The sequence below is a fragment of the Malaya genurostris genome, chromosome 3, assembly GCF_030247185.1.
Source record: "Malaya genurostris strain Urasoe2022 chromosome 3, Malgen_1.1, whole genome shotgun sequence".
Taxonomy (NCBI): domain Eukaryota; kingdom Metazoa; phylum Arthropoda; class Insecta; order Diptera; family Culicidae; genus Malaya; species Malaya genurostris.
Window position 1 is genome coordinate 170,583,969 of NC_080572.1, and position 22,386 is coordinate 170,606,354.

At 34.2% G+C, this 22,386-nt stretch overlaps 1 long non-coding RNA gene across 2 annotated transcripts; it reads right to left on the bottom strand.

Annotated features, from left to right (window-relative positions):
• Positions 1-377: 377 nt before the first annotated feature.
• On the bottom strand, positions 378-6,621 carry LOC131438324 (uncharacterized). 2 transcript variants are annotated; one of them, XR_009230922.1, is made up of 3 exons: positions 6,372-6,621; positions 748-1,146; positions 378-683 (listed from the first exon to the last, which is right to left on the bottom strand). It is a non-coding gene; the product is annotated as an uncharacterized LOC131438324 (long non-coding RNA). The 2 variants fall into 2 exon arrangements; XR_009230921.1 differs by having other exon boundaries at positions 5,970-6,621.
• Between the last annotated feature and the right edge of the window lie 15,765 nt (positions 6,622-22,386).

Here is a 22,386-nt window from a genome sequence, read left to right on the forward strand (position 1 = left end):
CTTTCAAATATATAAGTACAGTTTTCATTTGCTGAATAGTTTTGAAGAAATGTCGATTTTGAAAAGGCTTTCACTCAGATTTATCATATCACAAATTTCGAATATCAATTCTCTACATATTATGGTAAACCTTGTTTCACATACATTACACAGCATTACTTTTCGATACATTTTTATTCTTAGAAATAAAATCATTCTCACATCTCCTAATCGCAAGATATGGGCTGCTTTTCTCACTTTGAAAGGTATATAACTCCTTAAATAAAATACGTATTTTTACAGTGCAATTTGTTATATTTGTATCCTAAATTTCATATTGAATATTTTCTTATTTTGTTAGATATGTATTATATAATTTATTTTTATGGAATATTTTTACAGAGAAATTTAGAATGAAATTTTGTATTTTATTGATAATGGCGGCCATTAGAACAAAATATGAGAATTATAATTTAAGTACTTCATGTTAAGCTTGAAACACTCGTCCTCAAATTTAAAACAGATACTTTCTTGTTTTATATTATTAATTTATGATTAATACATAGCTTGGTTTTTTCGTTGAAGTGACCACAAAAATATTCTCTAATTGAATTATCATCCATAGAAATAGATCGTTGATGTTTGTAAACATCATCATCATCATCGGTAACTGTGGCGGCCAAATCGTAAACTCTCTTTTGTCCCTTTTGGCAGATGAAATAATCGGATAAAATAAATATGATTATTGTATAGTTGGTAAATACATACCTCCTTATCCAACAGAGATTTCGGTTTCCCGACAATAACAGGTAGTACGTCTCTTCCTGTTTCTGCCATTGGGGCATCGAATATCTTTGGATCTGGCTTTGGAGCACTAATCACAAGAGGAATGATACAACCACCGAAAATGACAATTAACGCTACAACACGTTCAACCATCATTTTAATTCAGCAGATACTTATGGCCTGTACTTCCAAAACAGTAAGTTCGGGTCGAAAATTCGATGACAAATAATTACTAACATGATTTTTTGGAATATTTATATTCATCCTCGATGAACGGATTTTTTTCCATTACCGGTTATGTCTTACTGATTGACCCTGGTGGGTTTTCCACTTTCTCGTTCAGCAACGCAAGCTACCAAAAGTCGACATGTGACGCAAAATCTGTGCATTGAAAAATGGACAAACGGTTAAAACATTTCATTCAATCTGTGTTTCATTCTAAATATTTTCTTCTGTTTCTGTTTTTGCCTTTCTCATATAGAAAGGCTATGCAACTACTGTTAAAACCGATGAATGTGAATCAAGGCCCGGAGGGCCGAGCATCATATACCATTCGACTCAGTTCGTCGAGTAGGCAAAATGTCTGTGTGTTTATGTATGTGTGTATGTAACAAAAATATACAGTCGATTTAATCGGAAATGGCTGAACCGATTTTCACAAACTTAGATTCAAATGAAAGGTATCTTGGTCCCATAGGTTACTATTGAGTTTTACTCGTATCGAACTTCCGGTTCGAGAATAACGGGGTAAAATGTATAAACAAATCTAACAAAAGTGCACTCGATTTTCTCAGAGACCGCGCAACCGATTTTCTTCAACTCAGATTCAAATTGAAGACCTTACAGTCCCATAGCCTGCTATTGAATTGCATATGGATCCGGCTTGCGTTTCCGGAGTTATGGAGTGCAGCATGAACTAAAAAAGTGCACTTGATTAGAAAATTCGCTTGGAAAAGACCGCTCACTTCTGGAATTACACGCTATGAGTATAAAAATTTCATTTTCAGGAGCATGTTTTTATACATTCCGATTCCGGAAATACCGGATAGTGTGTATGAAATTGCAACCTGTTATATAGAGCGATAATTCTTTTGAATTTGATTCAAAACTGTTTAAATTTATTGGTTATGCGAGTTGCTGACCAAACGAACCAATTTATGCTATACCGGTCCCCAGCTCCCGAATCTGGAAGTACCGGAAACAGTGGACGAAAACGGAACCCTTTTTATTTTCTCAGAAACAGCTGGGTCGATTTTTACAAACATAGACTCAAATAAAAGGGTCAACGTTTATAAAAATTGACTGGTTTTGATTTCATGGAATGAGCAATTGTTGTATCAAATTGATGCAAATCTCAATTAAAAAAAAAACAAATTTAAGAAACCTATAAATATTTCGACTATAGTTTTTTGGCTCATGCTTTATTTTCACAAAAATAACGAAAATACTTTTAGATAGAACATTTGAAGGGGAAAAAAGAAGCTTATTTTTAACCCCCAAAGGGTTTGCTTATAAAAACTGCCCCCAAACAGAAATTGACATACGCTGTTTGAAAGGGTTTATATTGGAGATAATTTAACATTTTAACCCTTTAACTGCCATATTGGTGGAGTTAGGGTGGTTCTTCTGATTTTCATTTTATTTATTTTTTTCAAAAACCTCTTTAGCAAAAACTCAGGAATATTTTAGGAATTATGGGAAAGCTTTCTGATTTTTTTCAGAAATGTATTTCATGTGAAAAAAACCTGTTTTAATCAAAATTTTGGAATTTTGCCTTTCTCATATTCGTGTTCGTGTTCGTGTATTCATTCATTTATGACCGCGGAATAGGATACAAGAAAAGTAATACGTCACCATAAGAAATTAATCAACAGCTGCTTGGAGACCCACCTATCATACGTACAGCTGAAATTGGACAGCTTCGATCGGCAGGGCATGTCATCAGGATAACAGACGGCAAACATTTGAAAATGGTTCTTGAATGTGATTCGGAAGGCTCAAGAAAAAGAGAAGCATAGCGAGCAAGGTGGATCGATCAAATGGAGGCAAAGAGTGGTCATAGTCTGAGCTGTATGGAGACGACTTCTAGATACATAATAACCGGGCTTGAGCTGATACGTGACAAAAGTACTCCACGAAACACCACAAAAAGACCACTAAGTGCAAGTAAATTCGATGAACTATATTTGCGAAAGCGTTCGAAATTCAATTTTTATACATAGCTCAGTTTCTCGTTCATTCTTAATTAATACATATTTCGATTAAAGCAATAAAACTGTTCAATAAAGAGGTCCTCTTAAAAAAAACCAAAAACTGAAAATATTAAGTTTAAATAACATGTTGTTTGTATAGAAAATCGACGATGCGATTTAATATTTTCTTTTTGGGCCTTCGGGACTTGCTGCAGGCGCTTCGACTTCGATTTCTATTTGGTTTATAGTATTTCTTAGGACTGCTAATAGCTAACCTCGAAACCTCCAGACTATCCCGCAAGATGTTGAAGTTAGAAACGAACTACAACCGTCCGCTGGCACACATGTTCACTAATGCATTCCCTACATCATTGTTTGGTAAATCGAGCCAGGCGTGCGGGCGTGTGTGAATAACATAAGGAATAAAATTCTTTTATCATTATTAATTACGTCAATACTCAAGCTGTAGATGGAAACGCATGACATTTAGTTCTAATGGCATGTGATATATGATTTAGAACTAAATATCATGCGTCTCCATCGGATGATGACAATTTGATGGAGACGCATGGTTTTCCGAATGGTTTATTTTTTTTAAAGTCTGATATTATACCCGTCCACATTTTTTAAAAATCTGAAAAAAATACAGCGTGAGTATATTACGAATGATTTATTTTTTATGTAAAATCAAGAATGGTACCAAAATTGTAAGTGCGATTCAAAAAAATTCGAAAATTTGGAACATTTTTCTTCACATGAAATACATTTTGAAAAATTCTGAATAAAATCAGAAAGGTTTCCAATAATTCCTAAAATATTCCTGATTTTTTTCGATTTTTTTGCTAAAGAGGTTTTTGAAAAATTCAAATGAAATGAAAATCAGAAGAACCACCCTAACTTCACCTATATGGCAATTAAAGGGTTAAAATTTTGGGAAAATCATCTCCAATATAAACCCTTTCAAACAGCGTATATTAATTTTTTCTGTTTGGGGCAGTTTTTATAAGCAAACCCGGCTACACCCTTCATGCAAGGTGCACATACCCATTTTCAAAGTTATTTTTTGTTTCGTCTTTGACTCATCAGGGCGTAGCAGTTTATGTTGAGCTTGGTTTTTTTTCTTAGTAGGGTAACGGTACCCCCATTCATCTCAGCTTCGTAGCTCAAAAAGATGAAATATGGTGCATTCCGAGCGTATTCGCTAAAGTAATAACACCAGTATTATGAACAATTATGCCGTAATCTGGTTTCTTAGAGCCAAAACAAAGATATTCCATCCGATTTTATCATAATTTATTCAATTTTATTCTTTTATTCGTTTGGAGTCAGCTTAGGTAATTGCCTTCTGTGGGAAATTTATCAAAAGCAATATTCTGTTTTAGATTTTTTGTTATCACCATCCGAAAAAAGTCAATTTTTACCTTTTTGCCTTTCTCATATAGAAAGGCTATGCAATCACCATGAAAATCGACTTTTTAACCGAGGTCGAGAGGCCCAAGTAACAATTCGCAACTAGGGTAACAGAGGTATTTTGGTCACTTCATATATTTTGGTCCACCTAACAAACTTTATGGATTTAATCGATGTTAGGTAACCCATGTTTCATCAATTTGAATCAAATCAAATCACATTAAATTACCTATTGCGGAAGGAGTTTTCGAAGATATTACAACATTTGATGGATATTTTTACTAAGTGGGCCAAAATAAAATCAATCCTAAAATGGGCCAAAATACCTCTGTTACCCTAGTTCTGATACGACAAAGTCCAAACTATGTTGCAACAAGAGCACGAATATGTTTTGCCTTTCTCTATAGAAAGGTATTAGAATTGCTGGAAAAACCGACTTTCGAACGGAGCCTCGGAGACCCATAGTGTTATATACCATTCGACTCAGTTCTTCGAGATCGAAAAATGTCTGTGTGTGTGTATGTGTGTATGTATGTGTGTGTATGTGTGTGCACTTTTCGAAGATATTTGAACGCGCTCAATTTTCTCAGATATGGCTGAACCGATTTGAACAAACTTGAGCTCGTTTGAAAGCTACTGTCGGGCCATTGATCAAGTTCGAAGATCAAATGGTTGTGACTTTTAGTTCCAGATATATGATGGTATAAGTGACGTAACCGACAAAACACGTTGATTTTTACCGCTCTTATATATATATATATATATATATATATATATATATATATATATATATATATATATATATATATATATATATATATATATATATATATATATATATATATATAAGGGTGCCAAAATTTTGGGATCACCTCTATTTTCGTTAAGTTCTAGTGCTCAAAAGTTTAAGCACGTCGAAAAAAAGCCTTCATGCAAAAGGTGCTGCCCGGTGGCAAAGGTTTGACAATTTTCGATCTTGAAAAAGCACCATAGGAGGGAGTACATGAAATTTTCAAAATCGAAATTTTTTTTGATGCCGAAACTCTTAAAACTGCATGAAACATCGAAATTTAGTGTCATCTCAAAAAAAATTTTTTTTTGAAAAAATCAACTTTCTGGGACTTTTCATATTTTTTCTAAGTCCCAAAAAGTCAAAAAAAATTTATTTCGATATGACACTAAATCTCGACGTTTCATGCAATTCTAAGCCTTTTGGCATCAAAATTTTTTTTTCGATTTCGAAAATTTCATGTACCTCCCCCCTATGGTGATTTTTCAAGATATATGAAAATTCCACTAAGTGGACTAAGAAGGCTTTTTTAGATTAGCATCACTGATTACAAATAGGCTACGCAAATGTCAAGCACTAGTTTGGAATAATGATGCTGACTGTGTGACATAAACACTGAAGCATGCTTTTGTGAATTACTCGAATCAATCTGAATCAATTAGTGACAAAATTAGTATCCAAAATTATTTAATAAAAAGAATTTTTGAGACAACTAAAAAAATCTTACTTTTGCTAATTTAGATTTTCTAATTCTAGTTCCCTTAATAATAATAAAATATTTATTGAAATGGCTTTTTTTTAGTTGTATTCACCGATTAAACGTGCTGTCATTTCTTAGCTAAGGCACACTTCATATCCATTCAACTAATTTAACACCGTTAACACCGTAATGACTACTAGCCACTAGATGGCACACTACCACCGTAAAAAGTTTCAGTCGCGGTTGTCTTTTCTATATTGGCAGGTATAAATACGAAGTTGTATTAGAGAAAAAGACATAAGCGAAACATGAACTTCTTTTTGAAAATTTTACTTCTAAATCGCTGTTTTCTTCATTCGACTTCGCGAAATCGACTCTCTCACTGAAAACTTTGAGCACTCGGAAAACAAAAACCGAATACAAGTAGTACACCGGACGGCGTAGCCCGGAATGTTAGAAGATACAAAAAACATCATTTGACGTGTACAATTAGAGTGCAACTTTCGAAACTCACTCCACTGTTCCGTGTAAGAACATTATTACCCACAATCGCTTCAAATGCGCACAAATTCTGAATAAATACACTTTCCACTAACAGTTTACGTCATTTTCACATAACGGTTTAGAAATTTATGTATGGCTATATCGTAAAATATGCGAAAAACATCTAAACAATTTGCAAGCAGTTTCAACAAGACTGTCCTTTTTAGTTTTTTAATGGATTGTTTTGCTTTGACACTTCTCATGAGTTTTTGGCTAATAAACTTGTTGATAAAACCAATTTCATTTTTGTTTTCTTTGTGCTGTCCTTCAGTAATGACAGTGATAAATAAATAGAAACAAATTTTCTGATTTTAATAACGAAATTAGTTGTCAATGAGAATTTCGTGTTGGATTGAAATATTGCTGGTTTGTGTCCAGAATATTCGCCAACTAAATACATTCTCTAAAAATAAGAGTTTTTTCAGCAAAGTAAATTCTCAATTTTAACTAATTTTATAGTTATTTTGGAAATTTTGTTGTTAAAATCAACTAATACAAAAACAGTAATACGAATTAGGCGCAGAGCTAATTTCGGTCGTTCCGTGTGGTGACAGCAATGTTTCATCATAACATAACTAGTTACTAGAAATAGTTATTTAGGTTTCCAATAATAACATCTTTGTGTCATATTGAATTAAATATAATTTATAAGCTATCGTTACTTAATCAAAACATATCTTCCTTCACAACAATGCTTCTAGCTACTAGTTGAAAATAAGTTTATTTGACTTCAATAGTAGCAACCCGTAACTAGTTTTGATACCACTTAACCCAACTGTGTTGCGACAAGAGCACGAACATGTTTTTTATCATTTAGGGGTTAGCCAATGTTTTTTATGTTATACTGGTTAAAACAAGGTGACAGCAGTGTTTCTTTATAACGTAAACATTGAACCAACTATCATTTGTAAGTTATCGTTACTTGATTCTACCATATCTTTAACCACAGCTATGTTTTTAGCTACTAGTTGAAAAAAGGTTTATTTTCCGTTGCGAAACCATTATAAATACGTTAACGTATATGTGAATCGTTACTGTGAATTGATATAGCAATAACTTAGATATTATAAGATTATAACATATAATTTCTTCATTGATTCAGATAGTAGGTTTTTCCAACGTTATGATAACGAATATGCAAACAAAACAACCTTTGTTGGCTTGAATATGGCGAGCACAATATAGAGTCTCAAGAAGTGTATGAAACATAAATAAAACCAGGATATTACTTTTTCCAAAACTACTTTTTGCCGAAAATAGCGAAAGGCAGAATAGTCATTTTTGTTCTATGCACTGTCATAAATACGAAGAAAATAATATAGGGATTGAACATCGATTGTGATAATTCTATAATTCTCATGATATATGAATTTAAAATGATTAGAAATCACTCTACTTCGAATAATTGCGAGCATTCTGAACATAGGGTTATTTTGTTGTTTATTTTTATGAATTAAAGTTCATACTGTCTTTAAAGCTACTGTGAAATTTCATCCGGATCCGACTTCCAGTTCCGCAGTTACAGAGCGATAAGTGTCAAAGTTTTCAAATCGCCATATAGAGTGACGTACAACACCGAAAGAAGAAGAAAACACAAAACGAACAATGCGTGCTTTGTTCTATTTCGTACACGTTGTGTAGTCAATAATAATAATAATAATAATAATAATAATAATAATAATAATAATAATAATAATAATAACAACAACAACAATAATAATAATAATAATAATAATAATAATAATAATAATAATAATAATAATAATAATAATAATAATAATAGTAATAATAAAAATAATAATAATATTAAAAATAATAATAATGCTACTACATGATTCATGCTGTTTAGCTTGACTTACATAAGCAGAAGTAACAGAAACGCAGGTTCGTTCAGTTTGTTAGATTTCGTTTAATTGGTTTAATCGAAATAGAGCATGTGATAGTAAGTATAGGTTTAACTACCTTCAAAACTGTTCCAATTTATAAGTCATATATATTGGTAGCAAAAGAACCAACTTCGGCTATTTCGTTCATCTGAATCCAGTTTCGGAAGAACTGGAAACAGTGATTAAAAACTGCAAAAAGGATCTCACTCACTTGTCTTGGAGATGGCAAAATCGATTTTCACAAACTTATAGGTTCAAAAGAAAAGTCTTACAGTTTCATACGGAATTCCTCAATTTGTTGTGGATACTACTTTTGGTTCCGGAACTACAGGGTAAACAGGATTTTTAGAGTTTCTGAGATTAGGTCCGAACAAATTTTCTTATTTCTATTCAATAAACAGTTGTTTTTGCGAATTTCACGATGTAACCGATTTTTCGCTAAGTGTTTTTGTTTTGTAGCATTAGTATCTACGAACTTGACCGTGAAATATTTCGTCAATTTTCGAAATTTTTATACTATTTTTAGTTACATAAATATTTATATAACTTTTTTTGTAATGCTTCCTGAAACTTAAGTTCTTTTTCGAATTTCACGAAGTTTTGCAAATAGGCAAACAACTATTTTTGTCAAAGAATGAAGAAAAAATTGTTTAAACATGTTCAATTTTTGTTTTTATTTACTTACTTCAATTTTTGTTTTTATTTACTTACTTCAATTTTACTAAAGTTTTATTTAAAGAAATCACAATAAAAGTAGCTTTTTCGCGCGAGTTTTGTTTCTTTTAAATGTTAAAATGCTGCAAATATGATTGGTTTTCATGATCAGCAAAAAAAAATTGTGCTTAAATAGGGTTTTTTAAATACTGGTTTGGACAAGTAGGTATAGAATATGACACTTTTTCCAAAACTTAGCGAAAAATCGGTTACCTAGTGAAAAATTAGCAACTGAATCAATTATTAGTGAATCAACTTTCGAATCGATATGACGATCAGTTTTTCAAGATTACCAAATGTCAGTTTGTAGGTGTTTGTTTGCAGGCAACATGAAGTCACTTTTCTCGAAGTTGGCTGGACGAATTTTCACAAACTTAGTTTCAAATGAAATATATCTTAATCTTATAACCTGCTATTTAATTTCACCTACATCAATTTTCTCAAAGACTTCTTAACCAATTAGATTCAAATGAAAGTCCCATCTACAAACTTTATATGAAAAGAAATTACTGGAGGATATGCGGTACGAAATTAAAATAATGACACTCATTATTCACGTGGATGGCTGAACTGATTTTCACCATCTGATATTAAAATGAAAGGTCTTAAAATCACATAAAGCTTCATGCTCAATGCATGCTAAAACTTTCCATTTCACATAAATTAATCGAGTTTATCGACTTGGCAGATTTTGATAGTCGATAACCAAATAAACTTATTTCAGTTTTAAAGACATTCGATTTTCGATCCTGAAAGGAACCCAACAATTTAATTTGGAACGCAATACGATTTCTCAAAGATGGCTACACTAAATTTCATAAATTTCGAATCAAATAAAACTCCCTTAACTGACTTCGGTTCGTTTCCCGAAGAAGGAATTTCATGAACGAAAATTCATATAAGAAGACTTATAAAATTGGTGAAATTTATCCAATTACGACTTCCGATTAAAGAATTGTAGGGTAATGGGCAGGGTAATGATTTTTTCAAATTCAAACCGTCATGGAAGATAAAGATACCCAAAAAATTTCAAAGTTGGGCTCAAAACTATTCAAATTTAATCGTCATAATAATTCATCGCCATATGAACCGTTTGAAGTCATCCCTGAATACCAATTCTGGAAGTACCAAAAATAATGACCAAAAAGCACGGGGAGAGTCGCTTAACACAAACTATATTGTGCTTCTAAAAAAACACGTGATATACTGTGAGTCTAATGGCGTTTTTCATTGAGAAACACTGTTGGCGTGGATTGCTCTGGTTTTGCACTTTCGAGCAGAAATGGCAATGAAACACCGTCAAAATATTGCATTTCTGCTCGAAAGAGCAAAATCAGAGCAATCCACGCCACCAGTGTTTTTCAATGAAAAACGGCATAAGTGTGCCACTCATGAAACAGCTACTTGTCAAAGCTGAGCCCATTGTGTGCCGCAACTGTGCAACTGTCTGAAAACAAAAGTGCCAATATTGATAAATGTACCAACGCATTGTGTTAATGTGTGATTGGCATATTGTTCTAATCGTCTTCCCCTTGCCAAAAAGTTTAACTCATTTCGACATTTCATGGAATGCTCAATCGATTGTGACACGTTTAGAGTCAAAGGAATTATACTATTTCTTTTTTCGATTCGACTGCATTTCCTAGATTACAGGGATCGAATTCTCATTTAAAATGACGTTCAATAAAATAATTTTAATGGGAGCTACAAACACCGAATATTATTAATGTAAAAAAAACACATAAGGATTAAGCACGTTATTTAATGCAAACGTTATTTTCTTTTGATCGGGAAGGATTGCTTTGCCGCCCCCAAAAAACAAATGTTGCGCACGGGGCGACTGACCTCTTGCTCTGAAAAGTTTTATCAGCAAATTTTGAAACTACAAATTAAAAGATTGGCGTTAGTATTTCAAAACTTTACCCAGTAGAGTTTCTAAATTTGCAGTAGAGTTTCTAAATTTGCAGTAGAGTTTCTAAATTCTGTTGAAAATTGATTTGAACCGCCGCTTTAGATAATTCACTAACTGCTCGAACTGACTACCCGTAACTCACTCATAATACCATCTTTTTTTTCGATTCTTTCCTCCTCTTAGATGGATGAGGAATTTTGGAAAAATTGCAATGCTTGAAATGTGTGCTTTTTTATGCATTCCTTGACAACGGTAGATAAGGGAACAGAGTTGCGGATAACTTGGAGTGGAAACAATGTTCTAGATGAAAATTATGAAAAAATTTTCATTATTTTAAAAACATACAAAATTTCAAATGGTGTTGTACAAAAGTATTTCAAACCCTATAGAGTTTAATTAATACGAAAGCGTGGTGAATCGATAATAAAACAGCGTTTTTTTAGTTTTTGAATCTACATCTTCAAACGACCACGACAAGTCAAGTAGAACGTCGCCAGGGGACCCAGCCCTCGATGGATGGCTTGCGGCGCCACGTACAGCTTTCAAGAGACCAAGTGATTTCGTTCTTACAATACCAGAATTTCTTTCTCGCCTGCCAAAGCATATTTTCGTCTTCAAATTTTGTATTTTGTCTCATAATACCTTCAGAGTAATTCTTGATTTTTGTTTAATTGAGAGCTGATGGTACAAATTTAATTCTATAGAAAAGTTTCGAAAACTTCCTGAAATGGTTTGTTTATTTATTATGGAGCTGCTTGGTAACTATAGTTCATAGCAACTCAAACAGTGTTGCTGAAAAAATATTTTTTTATCATTATCAAGGGGTCGCTATATTTTTGTTAACTGATGGTAAATCGCTCAGGAAAATGGTTTATTCCGATTTTTCTTCGGAGCGCCTGGTCGTGTCGGTTTAATGATATGTAGTAATAATGTTTTATGAGCCCCCAAATTATTTTATGGAACTTGCCACCTCTGCCAATCACGAATTCACCCGAGTACGAATCATTTTAATATTGCACAAAATTATCAAAAGGCCTGAATTCGTCGATCACTACAAATTTATTACATCTATTAATTGAACTCAGTACTTTGTTTGAGTTAATCTAATTAAGCTCAAGCACTCTCCTATTTCTTATTACTCACATATAACCACAAACATTGTTAGAGTAACCGATGTATTCGCAGCAAATGGCTAATTGCCAAACCGTTGGTCAGAAGTTCAATGAAATGTTAAGTTTGTTGCTACGTTCTTCCATAATATTTACAAAATATTTTTTTATGTGTCGAATTAAATGAGAATGGTGATGTAAAATTTGGTGCTTATACTCTTTGTGTTTTATTTTGAACAAAACCTTCCGGTTTCATTTTAAGTACTTACACAATTAGATTTGATTTCATATGAACTTAATATTATCAGTCACCTGTATCACTACCACATTTTAAATGCTAAATCTAAATGAATTCTTAGAACAGAAAGAATATATATGAGACGATAAAAAATATTCCATAAGTGTTGTATTTTCATCTTCTTGAGATTTTTCCGAAGGTCAGAGTATTTGCATGCATCCATCCGAAATATCGTGTAAATATAATATGTTAACGATAGCTACACAAAATGTTTTCATTATTTAATCTAGATGAGATCACGCAGTCATGTTACCACTTTTTTTCGTCCAATTTGCCAATACTGTCGTATAATAAGAGGAATCACGGAACTTTTTTTTACAGTTTGAACTTTTTGTACTGTATTCACAAAAACAATCACGACGATTGAACATGCTTGTTTGTTGCATTCCCTAAATTAGTCTTTGGAAATAACAGCGACCAATATATTGTTGGAACTTGCTAGTTCTAGAACGTCCTCGTCCGTTATGGAACTGGCCAAATCGTAAACTTTCTCTTGGTTCTGTAAACAAGATTATAAAAATAATGTTCATGTAAAATCGCAACATTTCTTAGTTCATTTCAATTTACCTCATTGTCCAACAATGGTCTTGGTTTTCCAGCAATTATAGAAGGAACTTCTACTCCAGTTATTGTCCTGGGGGCAACGAGTATGTTAGGAATTGGTGCACCTCGAGACCACTTGGTTGCAATTAGCATTACCAGAACGAGATGCAAAAAAAGATGTTTCATGTTGGTTCCTTTATGTTGATCTGATCTTCTCTGCGAATTTTGGAAACTGTTCAAAGATTATCGGAAGCGGTTCGGATTTATATTAAAATTGACCCATGCTTTTCAACATACGGTAAACTATCAATCTGACCGGTACTTGACCATAACTAGTTTCTCTACAAGTTCCTCTTCATATCGTCTTCCTTTCGGATGTGTGATATTCGCGCAAACGAAAATAACCGGAGGTGTGTCTTGAACTGGAGAGGAGAGATATCCCTGACCCATTCAACAAATCACAGCATGGGAAACGATAGTGCGCGTGACTGTTTCAATACGAGTTGGTCGCTGCCTTAGCACGTGCTTTTTGTGACGAAGCTAGCGGCACGCGAGACATATTCCTTGGGAGAGCCTTATTAACTTTCGCATATTTGATTCATCATTATGATCAAGACAAAGCACGCGACTCTGTGACGCAAATAAGCGACCAGCAACCAGCGACGCGCAATGAACTCTCAGTGTTGAAAGGCTAATGCGAGAGCGAAAACGTTATAGAGAATATATTACTATGAAGTGGGTATTTCTAGCTATATGCTTTTTGACGTAAGGATTTCCAAATCGAAAACCGGCATTCCTCTTTAAATTGTCGAAGTTCTAGCACATATTACAATCATCGGTTGCAATAGATGACACTATGGATTAACAGTAATTAAATCCTTCAAGCAAAACCCTTGATATAACATAAAACTCATGCATTTCTGAGACATTTGGCATAAAAAATGTCTATTCAGGAAATCTCTAAATTTTTCCGTAGATTTTTTTTTAAAAAAATATTTTTTTATTCTCCCAGATCGGGACGTTTCATGCATTACTAAAATATTTGGCATAAGAAAAATTTCTTAAGCGGTTTTTTTACACGGATCTATGAAGTTATGCGATTTTTACGCGGTACGTATCCTCCGTATAAAAAGAGGTTTCAATGTACTTTATTGTTTCTGCAATGAAAGGCCTAATCTTTCATAGTGTCAATTATCTGTCAGTTGGTGCTAAAAAAATAATTTAAAAAATGTAGCCGGGTTTGCATATGGAAACTCTCCCCCAAACAGAAATTAAAGTGATATAACCTGTTTGATAGGATTTATACTGCAGATGAATTTCCCAAAATTTTAATCCATACTGCCATATTTGTAGAGATAGGGTGGTTCTTCTGATTTTCATTTTATTTAAATTTTTAAAACCTCTTTAGCGAAAAAATTTAAAAAAAATTAGAAATATTTTAGGTATTATGGGAAACCTTTCTGAATTTTTCAAAATGTTCATAATTTTCTATTTTTTTAATGTTCATAATTTTCTAATTTTTTTATTCGCACTTCCAATTTTGGCACCACTCTAGATTTTACATCAAATATAAATCATTTATGAGTACATTACGCCGATTTTATTTTAGATTTTTTAAAAATGTGGACGGGTATTATATGAAACTTTAAAAAAAATCAATCGAAAAACCATGCGTCTCCATCAAATTATCATCAGATGGAGACGCATGGTGTTTAGTTCTAAAATCATACACCACTTCAGAAATAAATACGATACGTTTTCATCTACAACTTCGGCTCAGGTCTGGGGTACTGAAGTAATTTATAATGATAAAAGAAATTCATTTGAAATGTTATTTTCACATGCCCGCAAGCCTGCGAATAAGGAATAAGTGAGGACATCAGAACAATTGACAAATATTTAGTTTTCATTATACGGTTTAAAGTATTTATTTATAAACTGATGTCATTTTTCATTTATTTTACATTAATTGTATTCAAATCGATTGAATCAACAAATACACTTTAGTCAATTTTAATGTAACATTTTTGTTATGTTGAATAAAAGCTCTAAATAACATTAAAAATATAGTTGCTTTTGCAGAAAAAAGTATTTTTAGACACTAAGCGCTAAATCAAAAGAAATTCGAAACCAAGCGAAATCCAATAAAACTGTTCCTCGACTTTCTGTATCACATGGTATGAATAGCCAAATTGCCTGAAATTGTTCAACAAGACAGCTAAAGTCAAACGGCTTAAACCCATAAAGACGGATTAATCAAACTGGGATTGAACTGACTGTAAATCCATTGGAACACCATATATGAGAGGAAAAGGCCTTCCTACAGATAAAGATACAAAGAGTAATACGTTATTTATTACGTATGAACCACGGTTTTGAACAGCTGCATGGAGATCCACCTATCACAAGAACAGCTCAAATTGGACAGATACGATGGGCTGCGCATGTCATCAGCATAACGGACGGTAACCATGTGATTTTAGCATTAAGAATAAAATAACATCATAAGCATTTATCTTATCCGATTGTGAAGCAGTTTATTCAATAGCATTTTATTTGAAGACAGAACTACTGGATCAATTGAAATTAATGAGATTGGAATAACTAATTTTGATGCTAAACAAATATTATACAATTTCTTGATTCCTTAGATGAAATATCAAGAAAACATCAAGTATCGCTATGACAGCACAGAAACATCAAGAGAAGATATGATGGTAAAATTTGTTATTATTTTGAGCTTTGTTTGTTATTTACATCTACCCGGGCCGGCTACACCCTTTATAAATAAAATTTTTAAATAACACAGAATCAAGTAAACAATTTGAGTAGTGCTTGTATACCAAGTCCCGGGTTGGCGGTTCAATGCAAACCAGCTGGTCTTACAAACCAGCTGTCGTATGTTCGAGCCCCGACCTGGAAGGATTCGTAGTGTCAGTATAATCGTAGCACCAGCCATGCAATGGTTCTGTACACTCTGAATCGGCTGCGAAGTCTGTTGAAACAGAAGGTCAAATTCGAGTTCCGAATGAAAAACACTCCACAAGTAACGAATTTTTCGACCCAGATAAAGTTTCTTGGGATAAGCGTTGTTGCTTATGATTCGAATCACTAAAATGATGAATGATGGCCATGACTTCATGAAAATATAAAATGGTTTGTTTCATAATTTTTTAATCATGACAACGGTAACGGATTTCTTTCCGTGTAGTCTTCGAAATACCAAAACCTTCCCACTCAGCAAGCGATTATATTTTGTTGGTCATTGAGCGTTTGTTGAACGGTATACTGCACGGAATAATCGTTCAGTTTGCATTAACGGTTTGTTATTGTTTTTACTCCTGCAAACATAGTGTGGTGTTATCTTCATATAGAAAGAAAATTTGTTGTTATTCTACATGAAGTACAGGGTTCGCCATGTAACTTTTTTTTAAACATGCAATAAAACACAAACGGTTCATCCGATCTCAAAATTTATTATTTCATATTAAAGTACAATCCTTCCGGTTAATTGTGGAATATAATTTCATTCAAATGGCTGCCTCGGCTGGCCTTGCAGTACGCCATACGGTCGGTCCAGTTTTTTAGTACATTTTCGATTATACCTTATGATAAAAAAAGAACCGGAATTTTCATTTTAAAATTCCCGCGCTTGTCCAATGTGTAAACTTTTATTCTCTCAACGTTGGCAACACTTTTATACACATTCTGTCAAATTTTGACGCATATCGTACGATTAGTTTTTGTTTGGCGTCTATACAAAGAAGTTGAATAATTTTCGTGTGGCGATTTTTATAATGGATGAACGGGAGTCTAAAAAAGGCCGAATTACGAAAGGCGGAATAACGAAAGGCCGAAATACATAAGGCCGACGATGTTCTTATCTACCACATAAAGCCGAAATTTCCCGGATGAACATTTAGAACAACGTGCGTGCATCAAATTTTGTGTTGCAAATGGATTTAAGTGTTCCGAAACTTTGAAAATGTTAGAAAAAGCCTTTTGTGAATCGTGTCTAGGAAAAGCACAGGCATACGAGTGGTATAAACGCTTCAAAGGTGGTCGTACAAGCTTGGATCATGATGAGATCCCTGGCCGCCCAACAACATCTGTTACTGAAAAAAACATTGAATCGGCGAAGCAAATCGTGTTGCAAAATCGTTCTGTACCGATTAGAGAGATTGCTGTGTTGTTGGGCATCTCTTATGGATCAGCCGAACACATTTTAACTGATGTTTTGGGTTTGAAACGCGTCGCTTCTCGGCTGGACCACCACCACGATAATGCGCCGGCTCACACAGCGTTGGTTGTGTCGCAGTTTTTGGCCATAAACTCAACCAATATCATCAACCAAGCACCGTACTCTCCAGATATGGCCCCGTGTGACTTTTTCCTCTTCCCCAGACTCAAATTGCCATTGCGGGGAACGCGTTTTGAGACCGTTGAACTAAAGGCCATACTTTCGGCGGCCTATAATACTTGTATGGAAAATTGGATCAAGCGTTGGCATGCATGTATTGCCGCAGGAGGAGAGTACTTTGAAGGCGATAATAAAGAAATTTATTAAAAATTGAAATTTTGAGTTTTTTATAAAAAATCCGGTTCTTTTTTGATCATGTTGTCCTTCAAGGCTTGAATTGCCTCTGGCTTGTCCACATAACACTTATCTTTGACAGCCCTCCAAAGATAATAGTCTAACGGCGTCAAATCACAGCTTTGAGGCGGCCAAATGACATCCGAATTCCGACTGATAATAATGATAAGACTGTGCTCAGAAGATCGATCGTAGCGTTGGCTGTGTGGCACGGAGCGCCGTCTTGTTGGAACCAAATGGTGTCCAAGTCTTTCTCTTCAAGTAACGGGAACATCCAATCGCTAATCATGGCGCGGTAGCCCTCGCCATTGACCGTGGCGGCGGCTCCTGCCTCATATTCGAAGAAAAATGGCCCGATGATGCCGCCAGACCAAAATCCGCACCAAACCGTCACTGAGGATGCATCGGCTTCTCCGTGATAACGTGCGGGTTTTCCGTCCCCCAGATGCGACAATTTTGCTTATTAACATACCCGCCGAGATGAAAATGTGCCTCATCCGAGAAGATGATTTTTTGGCACACATTCCGCAACATTACCATGATTTTCAAAGTAAAACTGCACTATTTTTACGCGTTCCTCAAGCGTATACACAACCATTTTCGTTCAGCGGAAGGATAAAACTAAGTTTCTGTCAAATCAGAAGTTACATTAAGGTTACCAATGTCGAAATAACCGCTAGTTCAAAAAAAAAAGTTACATGGCGGACCCTGTTGAAGTATTCTACAGGTATGTAGTGTTCATTTAAACAATAAGTGGATAAAAATTTCCAAAATTCTCCAGTAAAACTAGTTCACCGGGGCTCGAACTCCTCATATTGAAAATGGCTCAAAAATGGTCCTCTGTCTTCCAGATTTGTTGAACGAAAAAAATGGCGGTTGGTTCAATGGTCTATTTCCAAATCGGCAAACGAAGGTCCCGTGTTTGCCTCCCGTTGAACGATTAATTGGGCGTTGATTGGGCCAACGATACAACGTATTGGACCAACGAAAGAACACCGTTGCACGTTATTTTTCTAAGAGGGTTATCAGTTGCTGGTGCAATATGACGATAGTTTCGTTGTTATTGTGCAATAGAGATATTATCTCCTTATAAATTCCAGTTTGTTATGTTATCCAGTTATTTTTAGAATGATTGCGAATGTTTTTAAAATCTGGTGTAACTACACTGAGGTCTTTTTTAGGCGGTTTTTATGCGTTGCTTTTACGCAGATTTCCGAAGTTACGCGGTTTTTGAAGTTACGTGATTACCTTAGTTTGTCTTAGAAATGCATGAAACGTCGAGATCAGGTGTTATCCCGAAAATTTTCTTAAGTCAACTCTCGGACACTTGAAAAATTTTCGATTTAAAACAATTTTTTGTAGATTACATCTGATCTCGGCGTTTCATGCATTTCTAAGACATTTGGTATCAAAAAAAATTTTCGATTTCGGAAATCTCAAGCTGCCACGGCAAAATACATGCAAAAGTCGAAACAGCTTGTGAGTAAGTGGGTGAATCGTTTTAAAGAGGTGAAAAAAGTCGACGACGGCAGCTTGTGTCATTTTGGGATCTTTCGGGTGTCAATAGTCAGCGATTTGCATGAAGGACACTCCCAAGTAGTAATAGGAACGTGTTAAAATTGGCATGTTTCACGTGACATGTGATTTCACGTGTTTTTGTTACAAATGTGAAAATCATTCATATTACTGCTTGTGAAACCAACTCTGCCTCTGTGTTAAAAAAAATCACACCGTTCCACTTTACCGATCGCGAGTAATCGTGACCACGCTCTTATGTAACAGACTGTATTTGAGTGGGAATGTTGATTCTGAATAATAATGCCTCTTTTAGTTTAAATTTTTGTATGACAAATCTTAGCTACTTTTGTGTAGGTAAGTTATATTTTATTAGTACGTACTTGTGACGAAACTACCGTGAAGTAATAAAATGTTCCTAGACCTCTTCGGCAAAATGTGCAGGGGTGTTGCCATGCTGCAGAATGACTTTTTCGCGTCTTTAAGCCTATTCTGGATGTTTATTAATTAATGCGATATTTTAATTGTACACTACTCGCTTCTGATCCCAACACACTCATTGTGTTGTCTTTTTCTCAAAACGATTCCGTCCTGCACTCGATGTTAATGGTTGTACTGACGTTACCCTTGTTTTTTTTTTCGTTTCGGATTTTCAAAATATATCTATTTTACGTCATCATAAGCTAAAAAGAGTATTTCGTAATGAGTTTTTCGCTTTTCCATCTGTTGTTCATTCAGTTTGTGTGGAACCCATTTACAAACTTTTTGCAATTTTCTCATGGCTCTCAGGAGATCGTAAATTGCTTGTCGAGTGGCATTTATCTGCATTTATTATTTCCAATTCCAAACCCGAACCCGACCCATATGAAAAAATGAAAATCTTTACCCGCACCCGATCCGAACCCGAAAAAAGTCTCGACACCCGATCAATTTTTTTTAATCCGAACCCGACCTGTACCCGTTAAAAATACTAAAATCAGCACCGTCCAATACCCGTCTGGTTCGGATTCGAGTCGGATCCTACCATCTCTGGTATGTGTCTGGATTACATCGACAAGTCACAGCATATTACGAAAAACAACCCTTTGAATTTTCGATCAAATAATAAATCAGAAAGAACATTGAATTCATTGTATCATCCGTTATAGTTTGCAGCGTTTACAGAACAGTTTTTGAACTGATGAACAATCGGTAAGCTATTGAAAATTGCCGAACTCTGCACAATTTTCTAACTGAGTGAAAATGTTTTCGTCGTTCTCTAAATTAGAAAGGTTAATATCATCAGCCATCGCACTTTATTGTGGAGAAGGATGTCGGAATATTGAATCTACATTTCTTTTAGGAATTCAATAAAGGGACGAAAACCTCCATTATTTTGACCGGAAATCACGGGGAAAGGGTTCGGTTAAAACCAAGTACATATGGCTAAAAGATACAAATGATATCTAATCCTCGTTAATCGATTTAGATCGACTTATAAGTATTTTGTTGAAAAAAAAATATTTGCCTTTAAAACTATAGAGCCTCAGTTTCATATACAAAGAAGGACCTAAGGAACGGAGCTTTCACCAAAAGTCCCGTTGATTGCTAACTGGTTAAGTTACGCACGCATCTAGTAAAGGCAGAAACAATACACTAAAATTGAAATGTAAATACTACTAACACTAGGGGAGTATGGTGCCCCTTACTACGGCTTCCCATCGTCTTACTAACCCGAAATAAGAGGAAAACCCAATTCTTTATCCACCCAGTGGTGTGATAATGCCTTTTTCGTTCTTCGAAACTTTGTCATTAAAACATGTCTCGCCTTTTCATTAAGATAATTTCTGATATCCCATCCAACATTGATCAGATCGAGGTGTTCGCAAGTTTGCTTTATCAAATATTCTATTTGTTTTGATCAATGAATCGTGTGATCAAACAGCTTCTGTGTCGTCAATTTATTTCATATGATAAACGTCGATGGTGTCGTGAATGAAAATTTATTATGTATCGTTTTGCTTCTATTTTATTTGTTATAAATTCGAATTTAATGTGCTAATCAACCTGATTATAAGCTTACAGATTTGGATATTATTTTTATAGTTATCGATATTTAAATTCAAAGCAGAAATACCCCAATATTTTGACATCTTTACGGTGTGCGGATTAGTCTGTAAAGTAGATTATGTAAACGAAGTTTCGGTTTCTTTTATGGTGAACGTACGTCTTGTGATTTGCATTTTCATCAATGAATTGCTCCTCAGAAGCTCGGTTCGACAGAGTGACAAAAAAATAATATATTCTGAAACAGGGGGTGTTTCCCAGCGTTAATTTAATGGTTCACGATTTGGATCTCTGTTGGATTTTTAGGGTGATTCAAATGTTGAGATTTACGTATACTATGGCACTGGTCTTATAGTGTTTAGCTGTTCCCCTTAAGATACTTAAAATCAGAAATATCGTAGTACTGGTCAGGTAATTATCCTGTACACATTGGATCGGATGCGAAATCTTCGAATCATAATGTAATAAAGTGCCAATTCGGAATGTAGCAAGCATTTCACTCGTTATTGTAGCAGTAGTATTGAAGCAAATTTTGTTTTTAATTATCATCATAATCGTAAAGTCTTACTGGGCCTGTAAATTTTGAATGGTACTATTTATAATAACTTTGCGTAGATTTCCAATATTGTGTGTAAATTTTACTCTCACCAAAATTAAATCTTGTCAACATGAATTTCATGGTAGCGATTAGGAAATATGGTATCACTCTAATAGTTTTTTACTTCATGGGAACGAAAACGTCATTTCTTGGGGATCTCCTATAAAAGACGCAAGTCATTGGCTTTCGTTTAGCTTTCCACATAGGCAACAAACTTTCGAAAATGTTTAAAAACCAGGAAAGCAGCACTTTTTTATAGGTCAATCGTAGGAAAACCCCGGTGGATTTTTATTATATCTCTCAGATACAATAACGTATATCGTTGATATCACTTACTAACGCGTACAAAGAATTATATTTTTAAAATGTGATGATAGAGTGAACATGTTTTCTAATTTTGTATTTTTGGTCATTTAAAATGAGCTCTTTTAAAACTGTTTTTATGAAGGAATTTATTGCATTTCCAATTTCCAGATAAATTTGCTTTTTGACTTTTTTTCACATGTATTTAGATGACTTTTAACAACATGTTTTTTTTGTTCCAATGTGCAACGAGTATCTTAAACATTTGGTCATTTATGATTTCTTTATTTATCATAAATGCAATTATTTAAATAAACAGTAATCAATGATCAATGATTCTACCTAATATTTGATTTGGGAACTAGAAAAATTATGAACAATCAGAAGGATGTTCAAATTTTGAACGAATTTCATTAGGACTCCGGAGAAAAACTGTCATCCGCAGCGGGAGTCGGAAAAAAATTTTGA